The sequence below is a fragment of the Pristiophorus japonicus genome, chromosome 14, assembly GCF_044704955.1.
Source record: "Pristiophorus japonicus isolate sPriJap1 chromosome 14, sPriJap1.hap1, whole genome shotgun sequence".
Lineage (NCBI taxonomy): Eukaryota > Metazoa > Chordata > Chondrichthyes > Pristiophoridae > Pristiophorus > Pristiophorus japonicus.
In genome coordinates, this window is record NC_091990.1 from 166577883 (window position 1) to 166592547 (window position 14665).

The window sequence follows — 14665 nt, forward strand, 5'->3', positions numbered from 1 at the left end:
CATATATTTCTTTCATTCAGATGAATGTCAATATCTCAAACATATGTAAAGCCGTCTTTAAAAGCCAATATAAAATGGTTCAATAAAATAATTAAATGCCTATTAAGGTGAAAGTGACTTTTTATTAATTATTGAGAAAACCTGCATCATCGTGCAAGACACCATCAAGGTAGCAAAGAATGAGAAGAGGAGGTAAGTCAGGAAGAAGTTAATAGAAGATGCTGAGATTATATTTTGAATGCCTGCAGATTGTACTTGAACATGTTGTCACCTCCCAAATTCGTGCCCAGCTTTCCCGCAATTCCATGTTTGAACCATTCCGGGTTTCCGCACCTGCCACAGTACCGAAACAGCTCTCATCAAAGTCACAAATGATATCCTTTGTGACTGGGACGAAGGTAAACTAACCCTCATGGTCCTTCTTGACTTGTCTTCAGCCTTTGACACGGTTGGACCACTCCATCCTTCTCCAACGCCTCTCCACCGTCGTCCAGCTGGGTGGGATTGCACTCGCCTGGTTCCATTCTTATCTATCTAATCGTAGCCAGAGAATCACCTGCAATGGCTTCTCTTCCCGCCCTCTGGTGTTGCCCCTTGGCGACATCATCCGAAAACACAGCGTCAGTTTCCACATGTACGCTGAAAACACCCAGCTCTACCTCTCCACCACTTCTCTCGACCCCTCCACAGTCTCTAAATTGTCAGACTGCTTGTCCGACATCTAGTTCTGGATAAGCAGAAATTTTCTCCAATTGGATATTGGGAAGACCGAAGCCATTGTTTTAGGTCCCTGCCACAAACTCCATTCCCCAGCCAATGACTCCATCTCTCTCCCCAACTTCTGTCTGAGGCTAAACCAGACTGTTTGCAATCTTGGTGTCGTATTTGACCCTGAAATGAGCTTTCGACCACATATCTGCAGCCTAACTAAGGCCGCCTATTTCCACCTCCATAACATTGCCCGTCTCCGCCCTTGCCTCAGCTCATCCATTGCTGAAGCTATCATCCATGCCTTTATTATCTCTAAACTTAACTATTCCAACACACTCCTGGCTGGCTTTCCACATTCTACCCTACGTAAACTGGAGGTGATCCAAAACTCGTCTGCCCGTGTCCTGACTCGCACCCCCATCACCCCTATGCTCGCTGACCTACATTGGCTTCCGGTTAAACACACTCTCGATTTCAAAATTCTCATCCTTGTTTTCAAATCCCTGCATAGCCTGGCTGCTCCCTATCTCTGTAATCTCCTCCAGCCCTACAACCCCCCCCCCCCGCCCCCCGCCCGGGATATCTGCACTCCTCTAATTCTGCCCTCTTGAGGATCCCTGATTATGATCGCTCAACCATTGGTGACTGTGCCTTCAGCTGCCTGGGCCCTAAGCTCTCGAATTCCCTGCCTAAACCTCTCTGCCTCTCTTTCCATCTTCAAGACACTCCTTAAAACTTACCTCTTCCCTGCCCTAATTTCTCCTTATGCGGCTCAGTGACAAATTTTTTAAATCTCATAATACTCCTGTGAAGCACCATGGGACGTTTCACTACATTAAAGGCGCCATATAAATACAAGTTGTTGTTGTAGCTGGGAGGAATGACTGAGGAAGGTGTTCCAGTTTTGACCTCCTGGGGAAGAACTAACCGTTAAAATGTGTACCCAATGAAAATATGCTGTTAAGACTCCGATAGTTCTCTCAATGATCACCTTTCCAGAGGCATTTGCCTCATTGTCAGGCTCCTCTGCTGTTATTCGGGCCATTCTTAGTGGAATCATTATATATGGGAGCTGGGGGTAAGTTTTGTAACCCAGTAGCCATCCATTAACATGAAGAGGACAGGAAGGGGTGAAAGTTGAATATTCTCATTACCGCCATGATTTCCTCAGCATCCGAGGATGCATCCCATCCGCTCCTGGTAATTTATCGACTTTAAGTACAGCCAGCCTTTCTAATACCTCTTTATCAATTTTTATCCGATCAAGTGTCTCCACTACCTCCTCCTTCACTATGTGAAGTAGTTGCGGTGAGGTTTAGAGGAGATATGAGGGGAAATTTCTTCATCCAGAGGGTGGTGGGGGTCTGGAACTCACTGCCTGAAAGGGTGGTAGAGGCAGAAACCCTCACCATATTTACAAAATACTTTGATGTGCATTTAAAGAGCCGTAACCTACAGGGCTACGCACCAAGAGCTGGAAAGTGGGATTAGGCTGGATAGCTCTTGGTCGGCCGGCACGGACATGATGGTCCGAAATGGCCTCCTTCCGTGCTGTAAATTTCTCTGATTCTATGTCTGGCAGCATCCTCTTCCTTGGTGAAGACTGATGCAAAGTACTCATTTAGTACATATAAACATAGAAAATAGGTGCAGGAGCAGGCCATTCGGCCCTTCGAGCCTGCACCACAATTCAATAAGATCATGGCTAATCATTCACCTTAGTACCGCTTTCCTGCTTTCTCTCCCTTTAGCCGTAAGGGCCACATCTAACTCGCTCTTGAATATATCCAATGAACTGGCATCAACAACTCTCTGCGGTAGGGAATTCCATAGGTTAACCACTCTCTGAGTGAAGAGGTTTCTCCTTATCTCAGTCCTAAATGGCTTACCCCTTATCCTTAGACTATGTCTCCTGGTTCTGGACTTCCCCAACATCGGGAACATTCTTCCTGCATCTAACCTGTCCAGTCCCGTCAGAATTTTATATGTTTCTATGAGATCCCCTCTCATCCTTCTGAACTCCAGTGAATACAGGCCCAGTCGATCCAGTCTCTCCTCATCTGTCAGTCCTGCCATCCCGAGAATCAGTCTGGTGAACCTTCGCTGCACTCCCTCAATAACAAGAACATCCTTCCTCAGATTAGGAGACCAAAACTGAACACAACATTCCGGTGAGGCCTCGCTAAGGCCCTGTACAACTGCAGTAAGACCTCCCTGCTCCTGTATTCAAAACCCCTAGCTAGGAAGGCCAACATACCATTTGCTTTCTTCACCGCCTGCTGCACCTGCATGCCAACTTGGAATGACTGATGAACCATGACACCCAGGTCTCGTTGCACCTTCCCCTTTTCCTAATCTGCCGCCATTCAGATAATATTTTGCCTTTGTGTTTTTGCCCCCAAAGTGGATAACCTCACATTTATCCACATTATACTGCATCTGCCATGCGTTTGCCCACTCACCTAACCTGTCCAAGTCACCCTGCAGCCTCTTAGCATCCTCCTCACAGCTCACACCGCCACCCAGCTTAATGTCATCTGCAAACTTGGAGATATTATACTCATTTCCTTCATCTAAATCATTAATGTATATTGTAAATAGCTGGGGTCCCAGCACTGAGCCCTGCGGCACCCCACTAGTCACTGCCTGCCATTCTGAAAAGGACCCGTTTATTCCGACTCTCTGCTTCCTGTCTGCCAACCAGTTCTCTATCCACGTCTGTACATTACCCCCAATACCATGTGCTTTGATTTTGCACACCAATCTCTTTTGTGAGACCTTGTCAAAAGCCTTTTGAAAGTCCAAATACACCACATCCACTGGTTCTTCCGTGTCCACTCTACTAGTTACATCCTCATAAAATTCCAGAAGATTTGTCAAGCATGATTTCCCTTTCATAAATCCATGCTGACTTGGACTGATCCTGTCACTGCTTTCCAAATGCGCTGCTATTTCATCTTTAATAATTCCAACATTTTCCCCACTTTGATGTCAGGCTAACCGGTCTATAATTACCCGTTTTTTCTCTCCCTCCTTTCTTAAAAAGTGGTGTTACATTAGCTACCCTCCAGTCCATAGGAATTAATTCAGAGTCGATTGACTGTTGGAAAATGATCACCAATGCATCCACTATTTCTAGGGCCACTTCCTTAAGTACTCTGGGATGCAGACAATCAGGCCCCGGGGATTTATCGGCCTTCAATCCCATCAATTTCCCTAACACAATTTCCCGCCTGATAAGGATTTCCTTCAGTTCCTCCTCACTAGACCCTCAGTCCCCTAGTATTTCCGGAAGGTTATTTGTGTCTTCCTTCGTGAAGACAGAACCAAAGTATTCACATAAGAACATAAGAATTAGGAACAGGAGTAGGCCATCTAGTCCCTCAAGCCTGCTCCGCCATTCAACAAGATCATAGCTGATCTGGCCGTGGACTCAGCTCCACTTACCCGCCCTCTCCCCGTAACCTTTAATTCCCTTATTGGTTAAAAATCTATCTGTGACTTGAATACATTCAATGAGCTAGCCTCAACTGCTTCCTTGGGCAGAGAATTCCACAGATTCACAACCCTCTGGGAGAAGAAATTCTTTCTCAACTCGGTTTTAAATTGCTCCCCCGTATTTTGAAGCTGTGCCCCCTAGTTCTAGTCTCCCCCACCAGTGGAAACAACCTCTCTGCCTCTATCCTGTCTGTCCCTTTCATGATTTTAAATGTTTCTAGAAGATCATCCCTCATCCTTCTGAACTCCAACGAGTAAAGACCCAGTCTACTCAATCTATCATCATAAGGTAACCCCCTCATCTCCGGAATCAGCCTAGTGAATCGTCTCTGTACCCCCTCCAAAGCTAGTTTTTTCCTTCCTTAAGTAAGGTGACCAAAACTGCACGCAGTACTCCAGGTGCGGCCTCACCAATACCCTATACAGTTGCAGCAGGACCTCTCTGCTTTTGTATTCCATCCCTCTCTCAATGAAGGCCAACATTCCATTCGCCTTCCTGATTATCTGCTGCACCTGCAAACTAACTTTTTGGGATTCATACACAAGGACCCCCAGGTCCCTCTGCACCGCAGCATGTTGTAATTTCTCTTCATTCAAATAATATTCCCTTTTACTGTTTTTTTTTCCAAGCTGGATGACCTCACATTTTCCAACATTGTATTCCATCTGCCAAACCTTCGCCCATTCGCTTAACCTATCTAAATCTCTTTGCAGCCTCTCTATGTCCTCTACACAACCCACTTTCCCACTAATCTTTGTGTCATCTGTAAATTTTGTTGCACTACACTCTGTCCCCTCTTCCAGGTCATCTATGTATATTGTAAACAGTTGTGGTCCCAGCACCGATCCCTGTGGCACACCACTGACCACCGATTTCCAACCTGAAAAGGGCCCATTTATCCCGACTCTCTGCTTTTTGTTAGCCAGCCAATTCTCTATCCATGCTAATACATTTCCTCTGACTCCGCGTACCTTTATCTTCTGCAGTAACCTTTTGTGTGGCACCTTATCGAATGCCTTTTGGAAATCTAAATACACCACATCCATCGGTACACCTCTATCCACCATGCTCAATATATCCTCAAAGAATTCCAGTAAATTAGTTAAACATGATTTCCCCTTCATGAATCCATGTTGCGTCTGCTTGATTGCACTATTCCTATCTCGATGTCCTGCTATTTCTGCCTTAATGATAGCTTCAAGCATTTTCCCCACTACAGATGTTAAACTAACCGGCCTATAGTTACCTGCCTTTTGTCTGCCCCCTTTTTTAAGCAGAGGCGTTACATTAGCTGCTTTCCAATCAACTGGTCCGCCATTTCTTTGTTCCCCATTATAAATTCACCTGAATCTGACTGCAAGGGACCTATGTTTGTCTTCACTGTCAGCCATACCCTCTGCCTCCATGTGTAGGTCTCCTTTTTGGTCCCTAATCGGCCCCAACCCCCCTCGTACTGCCCGTTTACTATTTATATGCCTATAGAAGACTTTTGGATTTATGTTGGCTGCCATTCTAATCTCATACCCTCTCTTTGTCCCTCATTTTCTTTTTCACTTCTCTGACTTTTCTCTTTATAACCTGATTCTCAGTTGTATTCTCAACCTGACATTGATCATATGCATTATTTTTCTGCTTCACCATATTCTCTTATCTGTTTTGTCATCCAGGGAGCTCTGACTACAGTTGCCCTTCCTTCCCTGTCTTGGGAGTTTATCTCGACTGAACCCAAATTATTTCCTCTTTAAAGGCAGCCCATTGTTCCAGGACAATTTTGCCTGCTAATCTTTGATTCCAGTTTACCCGGGCCAGATCCATTCTCATCCCACTTGAAATTGGCCTTCCCAGGCCCAGTTAAACATTTTTACTCTAGATTGCTCCCTGTCCTTTTCCATAGCTGGTCTAAAGCTTATACTATGACCATTGTTCCCTAAATGTTCACCTACTGTACATGGTCCATGTCTCTGAGCCATACAGGAGGGCGGGCCTTGTAGACCATGAGCTTGGTGGCAGTTTTGAGGGCCTGGTCTTCAAACACTCTTTTCCTCAGGCGGCCGAAAGCTGCACTGGCGCACTGGAGGCAATGTTGAATTTCGTCGTCAATGTATGCTCTTGTTGATAAGAGGCTCCCGAGGTATGGGAAATGGTCCACGTTGTCCAGGGCTGCACCATGGATCTTGATGACTGAGGGGCAGTGCTGTGTGGCGAGGACAGGCTGGTGTAAGACCTTTGTCTTACAGATGTTGAGAGAAAGGCCTATGCTTTTATATGCCTCAGTAAATATGTTTGCTATGACTTGGAGTTCAGCCTCTGAATGTGCGCAGACGCAGGCGTCATCCGCATACTGTAGCTCGACGACAGAGGTTGGGGTGGTCTTGGATCTGGCGTGGAGATGGTGAAGGTTGAACAGCTTCCCACTGATTTTGTAGTTTAGTTTCACTCCAGTGGGGAGCTTGTTGACTGTGAGGTGGAGCATGTCAGCGGGGAAGATTGAAAAGAGGGTTGGGGCGATGAAGCAGCCTTATTTGACGCCAGTCCGGACAGCAACAATGTCTCCGCAAGATCCTGCAAATCCTCTGGGAGGAAAGATGCACCAACCTTAGTGTCCTCAACCAGGCCTACATCCCCAGCATTGAAGCACTGATCACACTTGATCAGCTCCGCTGGGCAGGCCAAATTGTTCGCATACCCGACACGAGACTCCCAAAGCAAGCGCTCTACTCGGAACTCCTTCACAGGAAGCGAGCCGAAGGTGGGCACAGGAATCGTTACAAGGACACCCTCAAAGCCTCCTTGATAAAGTGCAACATCCCCACTGACACCTGGGAGTCCCTGGCCAAAGACCGCCCGAAGTGGAGGAAGTGCATCCAGGAGGGCGCTGAGCACCTCGAGTCTCATCACCGAGAGCATGCAGAAAACAAGCGCAGGCAGCGGAAGGAGCGTGCGGCAAACCTGTCCCATCCACCCTTTCCTTCAATGACTGTCTGTCCCATCTGTTATATATGAAGACTATAGATATACTCTCTGTGTAGTCACTGTATAGTTGCATAAGATGGAGACTTGTTTACCTGATGTACTATCAATAAGGTTTACACTGTGTATATACTATGCTGGCACCACTAGAGAGTGCAAGTGGTGGAGACTGGGGTTTCCTGCCCTAGTGGCAGGGGCTGTATAAAAGGGTAGCCACAATGCAGCTGCCTCACTCTGGAGTTACGAATAAAGGACCAAGGACACTACAATTTGAGTACAACACATTGCCTCATGGAATCATTCATAAGTACATTACAGACATAACACCACTCTTTCCCACAATGACTATCTGTCCCACCTGTGACAGTGGCTGTGGAAATGTATTTTTATCTAAGCTGATACCACACGGTATTTTTGTGCCCTTTGCATTATATAACAAAATGGAGTCCTGGTCCTTCCAGAAATTTCGGCAACAAGCAGTCGGCTTGCATAAACAGCTAAACCTGGCTTGAAATGGCTGATAGCCACCAGACAGCTAGGAGGCAAGTCCTGCTGAGACAAGTACCCCGCCCATGGTCTCTCCTATTGTCTATACGACACCAGTTCCACTCCACCCCACCCTTTTCGAAGTACTCAAACCACCAGCCATTATCTCTTGTAGAGACCTCATCCATTTGATGCAAAAAGATAACTGACCAGGAAACTGGACCATCCTGACACAATGCAAGGCAGGTAATAGCTCATTACCACACTCTCATCGAGTAATGGCCAGCTGGCCAACTAATAACCCTGACAAAAGGAAATATCTGGAAACCATGTCAGGTCAAGGATGTAGTAATTAACTCTTTATCTGTATTCACTGACTGCGAGACAGAGCCAATACACAGGGAGAGGCCATAACTTGGGTTTTACTGTATAAATATCTCGTGAAACTGTACCATTTCAGAGGTGTTCACTTAGCCATTGACTGAGTGTGACTTTTCCCTTGCTAGCAAGTAAATTAAAGAAACTTCTGCCGGAGCTGAAGGTGTCTGAGTCGTTTATCGGAGGTCGAGATTTCGACAGTTACTTCTTCGAGGTTCCACCGAGATGCATACTCTCTGCCCTGTGAGTAAAACAGATACAGGCATAGTGCCTCTCCAGTGAAAGGCTTCAGTGGCCAAAACAAGGTGAGCCTTTTGCTCACAAGAGGTTTCTTCACTGTTGAATCGCATATGTAATCTGTTGTCCACAGGGGAGGTACTGCAATCTACGAGACTCGACATTTAAAAGCTAAAGTTATTTTTTATGATAATTTCTTTCTCAGCTCGCAAGCAGAAGAGATCTGGTTCTGGAAATATCTTAAAACAGCCCAGGGAAGGTTTCAGGAGGTAAGGTAAAAACAGCGCTAGTCGATCGAAGGTTCTTATGTGATAAGATTAGAAAAAAAAAGGTTCTTATGTGATAAGATTAGGGAAAAAAAGCACTAATCGATCGAAGGTTCTTATGTGATAAGAGTTAAGGTAATGGGACCATAAGTTTTATAAGTTTCATTAGGATAAGTTAAGGACTCGGTCTGTAGTGGCGTACAACGCAGACTGAGAATTGATTATTTGTTTAGATAGAGTTTAAGGTTATGATTTGTATACTCGCGTGAATGTTGTTTGTCCTAGTTGTCCTTGTTATACTGTTGTGTGCAATACCTTTGTGCGACATTGCAATGAGAGAAACGGGAAGAGTCACGAGGGAAAAATTGTGATTTGGAAAAACAAGGATTGATTAAGAGAAGAAACAGTGACTGATTGATCAACTATGGTTGGTTCGTGCCAACATCTCTCACACACCCAGACTGAGCCCAAATTAAGAGCCTTTTCAGGCCACGTAACGGCCAGGAGAAGTGGGCGTAGAGAACTCGGTTGGCCGAAAGGATTGTGAGATCAGAAACTGTGGAAAATCTTAATCATCCCAAATGGGTGCCGGAGCAAGTTAAAACACCACAAAAGGCTATTTTATGCTCCAGAATTGTGGTCAGTCTTCACTTGATCACCAAAAAAAAATGGGTGAAAACAGGCCATTTCCACCGGATGGTTCATTTAATTTAGAGAGAACAACATGTCTAGAGGAGTATCTTATAAACAGAGATCCAGGTAGAAGAGGTAAAAAAAAAAGAGGAAAGTAATAGAAAAGGCCTGGGTTCCGATTCTTCAAGCTCATGTAAAATTAACAGAGGAAGTAAATCAATATGAAAAAAAAAGAGAACTTGATAGTGACTTATGGATTAAAAAAAAAATAAAGCTGGCCAAAAAAAAAAAGCCTTATTGAATAAAGAGAGATTTTTGTGAATGTCTGTCTTTGAATGAGAGTGCTTCTGTGTGTTTTTTTCATGTGTCTGGAAACCTGTTTGGAAAGGTTGTGGAACTGCCTGTTTGTTTTAGCTCCACCCACTTTTTCAAACAGAGTGAAGTTTTTTTAACCCTTCATAGTGTTGTCCTGTATGTGGGAAGTTTAAAACATTTTAAGTTAGAAACGCAGATGTGGATTTATTTGGATGAGAAGTTACGGAGCTAGGAAATGCACAAAGGGTAGGTTTGTTGAGACATGGTCCCGGTTTAAAAAAAAAAGAGAATTTATTTGACACGCTCACTTACTTGTCGAAAGAAGACAAGCAATCATTGATTACATTGGTAAGACATTGGGAAAGACATAAATTTAGTCTAGGAGTAAGATAAAGAACGGGGAAGGGAAGTTGTAATGCCTTAAAAAAAAAAGCCTTTGTGGGTCTCGAGGCTGCAGGCTGGGGGAGTACACTCTCATTGTCCTTGGTGTAAAATCTTGACGCGAAAGCTTCTAGCTCAGTAAGAGGATTTGTTTTTTAGATAAAGAGTGGCAGTACAATATTTGAATTGGGATTTTGAGATATTTCAGGTGATCTCCTTATCAACATTTTGGGTGTATTGGAAAAATCTTGGGTTTGGAAGCCTTTTAATAAAATTATAAAACAAATACTTTACATTCTGTGATCTGTGAATCACTATAAGCATAAATGAGAAGTCCGTGTAACACACCGATTCTTCCGGTTCAGAAGCCCAATAGTGACAAATGGAGGTTTGTCCAAGACCTACGAGCTGGGAATGAATCTACTATATTCTCACAATGCTTAAAGAAGGATTTGGAATGAAGTATCCCGGAATGCTTTCCAGAATCTTAAGCAGTCTCTCACTTCAGCACCAGCCTTGGGATTACCAGATTACACTAAGCTATTCAATTTATTTGTGCATCACAAGTCGGGTTCTGCACAATCTGTTTTGACTCAGTTACATGGGGACAGGCAGCGACTGATAGCGTATTTCAGTGCCCAACTAGACCCAGTGGCACGCGGACTACCAGAATGTCTTCCTTCATTGGCAGCAGCTTATTACGCTGTACAACAGGCTCAGACAATAACTCTAAGTCATCAAACCGTTTTATATATCCCACACTCTGTCGAGATTTTACTTACTAAATGTGCCACCCAACACCTAACTTCTGCAAGAACCACTAAATATGAAGTCGAACTGTTATCAAATCCGAACCTTATCATCAAAAGATGTACTACCTTAAATCCAGTCACTCTACTCCCCACGGAAGAAGACGGCGAACCCCATTCATGTGAAATGGTAACCGAATTAGTGACTAAACCACGTATCAATTTAACAGATGTATCAATGTGTAACCCTGATCTAGTGTACTATGTTGACGGATCAGCCTTACGGAATGATAGGGGCCAACCTAGAGTGGCTTATGCAATTGTAACCCAGTTTAATGTTGTCAAAACAGCCCCTCTTCCAGACTTCTTTTCAGCCCAACAAGTCGAATTGTTTGCGTTAACTCGAGCCTGTATTCTGGCTGAAGGACAAACAGTTAATATCTACACTGACTCCAGGTATGCTTTTGGGGTAGCACATGACTATGGACAAATTTGGAAGATTCGCGGGTACCTGACTTCTTCAGGAACCACTATCAAAAATGCAGAACAAGTGGAAAATCTCCTGCGAGCCATTCAATGCCCCTTGAAACTTGCCATTATCAAATGCCAAGCACATACAGGCCAGTCGAATGAGGTGGCACTTGAGAACGCCAGAGCTGATAATGCAGCTAAGTCAGCAGCTCTGTCAAAAGGGGGGATGCAGGTGCCATTGTTCCCACTGAGGAAAAATAATTACTCAGACCCGTCACCCACTATTAATGACGTGCTGACCTTTCAGACACAGGCCAATACGGAGGAGGTGGTGACCTGGACGAAGGATTAATGTTATAAAAATCCAGAAGGAATATGGGTTCACCACAATGGCCGCGTGGTGGCACCCAGATCCTTACTTCCATGGATTGCCCGATGTGTTCATACATTCACACATGCAGGCAAAGGGGGATGGCAGATTATATTTTGGCAACTTGGTATGCACCAGGTATTTCGGCAATTGAAATCTGTGAAAATTGTGTTACCTGTCAGACAATGAGTCCGAGTAAGACGGAAAAAGTAGAATCTGCCTCCCACCCAAATCTAGTGGGGCCTTTTGTACATTTACAAATGGATTTTATTGAATTACCTGTGTGTATGGGATTCAAGTATGTATTAGTTATTGTAGATGTGTTCTCTAGATGGATTGAAGCCTTTCCATGTAAAAAGGCCGATGCCAGTACTGTTGCTAAATGTTTGTTAAAAGAAATCGTACCACGCTTTGGAATCCCTGCTAAGCTTTCTAGTGATAACGGGTCACATTTCACGGGAACTGTTATAAGAGAAATGTGTAAAGCTTTACAGATTAATCAACGTTTTCATTGCAGTTATCATCCACAATCAGCTGGACTTGTTGAAAGATATAATGGAATGCTTAAAAATAAGCTGGCAAAATTATGCAATGACACTGGACTGAAATGGACAGAACTGCTGCCCTTAGCTTTAATGGTAATGTGATCTGCAACCAACAGAACAACAGGCCTGTCACCTAATGAGATAGTTATGGGACGTCCCCAACGACTACCTTTTACAGCACCATTTACTGCAAAACAAATGGACATCCACAAAATGGAGGAAAATATGTTGAATTATTGTATTGCACTAACCAAATGTATTTCCAGCTTTCATTCACAGGTAAAGGAAGCTCAAGTCAAGCCAGTGGAAGGGAAGTATCATAATCTGGAGCCCGGGGAATTCGTTTGCATCACAATCTTTAAAAGAAAAAGCAGTCTACAGCCAAGATTTGAAGGACCATACCAGGTCTTGCTGGCGACTAATACTGCAATCAAGGTAAAGGAAAGACCAACATGGATCCATGCGTCCCATTGCAAAAGGGCACCCGACCAGGAGGAAGGGAAGAAGGAACCAGAGGAACAGAAAAAGGAAGACTGAATAAGGAACTGTATGGACTATGGGGACTGATGGTGCTGGGCTTGACAGGGTTTTACTTTGCATTATTGATTATACCAGGGGTACAGACACGCCACCGAAGGGAACTGCAAGTAAACATATTTATGGCACTGAGTCATAAGTATGCTCAAGAAAGAAACTTGTCAAGTTGTTGGATATGTTCCCATGTACCTGTCCACTCCGAAGGGGGTATTCCCCTGAGATCTGTCCCCTTTAACGAATCAGAAATGGTAGAATGGTTGATAGTGCAAAATAGGACAAACCTAACCAAGGTGTCAGAAACGAAGGAGCAAACAGAATGGAGGTCAGCAGGGTATAAACTTACAACCTTCCAGGGATGGTACCAGCCCAATTATAATAATAACTGTCAGCCACCCTTCCTAAGCATTACTCCCAGAATAGGAAATCCTGAAGGTATAATATGCCTAGTGAGTAATGAGACTAAAGGACCAGAAATGGGACGCAGCAAGTGTTCCCAAATGACTAAATGGCAAGCCACAACTAATCCCACTGATGGGAGAAAGATAGCAACTGTTGGCTGGACAATGGTCCATAACAAAGCCCCAGGTGAAGGGTGGGAATGTGAGACCACTCGAGTATGGATGGCGCGAAAGGACCAGGAGCTGACGTCCTATAATTGCACCTACTTTATTTGTGGCCATAAAGCCTACCCATGGTTACCAGCCAACTGGACAGGGTCCTGTTACTTTGGATATGTGGTACCCTTTATCAGATCAATAAAGACTCTAAGGGATGCCTATAGAAGTCATAGATTTAAATGGGATTTGAATTGGCTAAACGGAATATTCACGGTAATGGTGCCACCCTATGGAATAGCATCAACCGATTGGCAGTTACGGGAACTGGCTAACTTAAGTCGAATCAGTAGCCAACGCGACTTCCCAAGCCATTGAAGGGGTAAATGATGAAATGGTAGCTATTTGAACAGTGGTTCTCCAAAATCGTATGGCCTTAGATTATCTCCTAGCCAAGGAAGGCGGGACATGCGCATTAATAGGTGGAAAATGCTGTACGTATATCCCAGATAAATCAGAAGAAATCGGCAGTCTAGCTGAATACATTAGAAAAAAGGTAATAGAGTATAAACAGACAGTTGGCCAGGATGATATCATCTTGTGGGGTTGGGCATCGGGATGGTTGGGATCCCTAGGGAGATCTGTGGTACAGGGTTTGATCATATTCCTGCTGATAGTCTTCGCCCTATATCTATTATTTGTCTTGGTTAAGTGTTGCTGTGCCAGGGTGGGAAAAACCATGTTACCTACCGAGACCACAGCTAGAGTTATGATAGCAACAACTACTGAAGGCTTTTGTGTGGAAATGGAAATAGAGAGACTGTACAGAATGGATTAAGTTGTCCTTGTGAAGGACAAAATTGGGGAATGTGGAAATGTATTTTTATCTAAGCTGATACCACACGGTATTTTTGTGCCCTTTGCATTATATAACAAAATGGAGTCCTGGTCCTTCCAGAAATTTCTGCAACAAGCAGTCGGTTTGCATAAACAGCTAAACCTGGCTTGAAATGGCTGATAGCCACCAGACAGCCAGGAGGCAAGTCCTGCTGAGACAAGTACCCCGCCATGGTGCTCTCCTATTGTCTATACGACACCAGTTCCACTCCACCCCACCCTTTTCGAAGTACTCAAACCACCAGCCATTATCTCTTGTAGAAACCTCATCCATTTGATGCAAAAAGATAACTGACCAGGAAACTGGACCATCCTGACACAATGCAAGGCAGGTAATAGTTCATTACCACTCTCATCGAGTAATGGCCGGCTGGCCAACTAATAACCCTGACAAAAGGAAATATCTGGAAACCATGTCAGGACAAGGATGTAGTAATTAACTCTTTATCTCTATTCACTGACTGCGAGACAGAGCCAATACACAAGGAGAGGCCATAACTTGGGTTTTACTGTATAAATATCTCGTGAAACTGTACCATTTCGGAGTTGTTCACTTAGCCATTGACTGAGTGTGACTTTTCCCTTGCTAGCAAGTAAATTAAAGAAACTTCTGCCGGAGCTGAAGGTGTCTGAGTCGTTTATCGGAGGTCGAGATTTCGACATAGC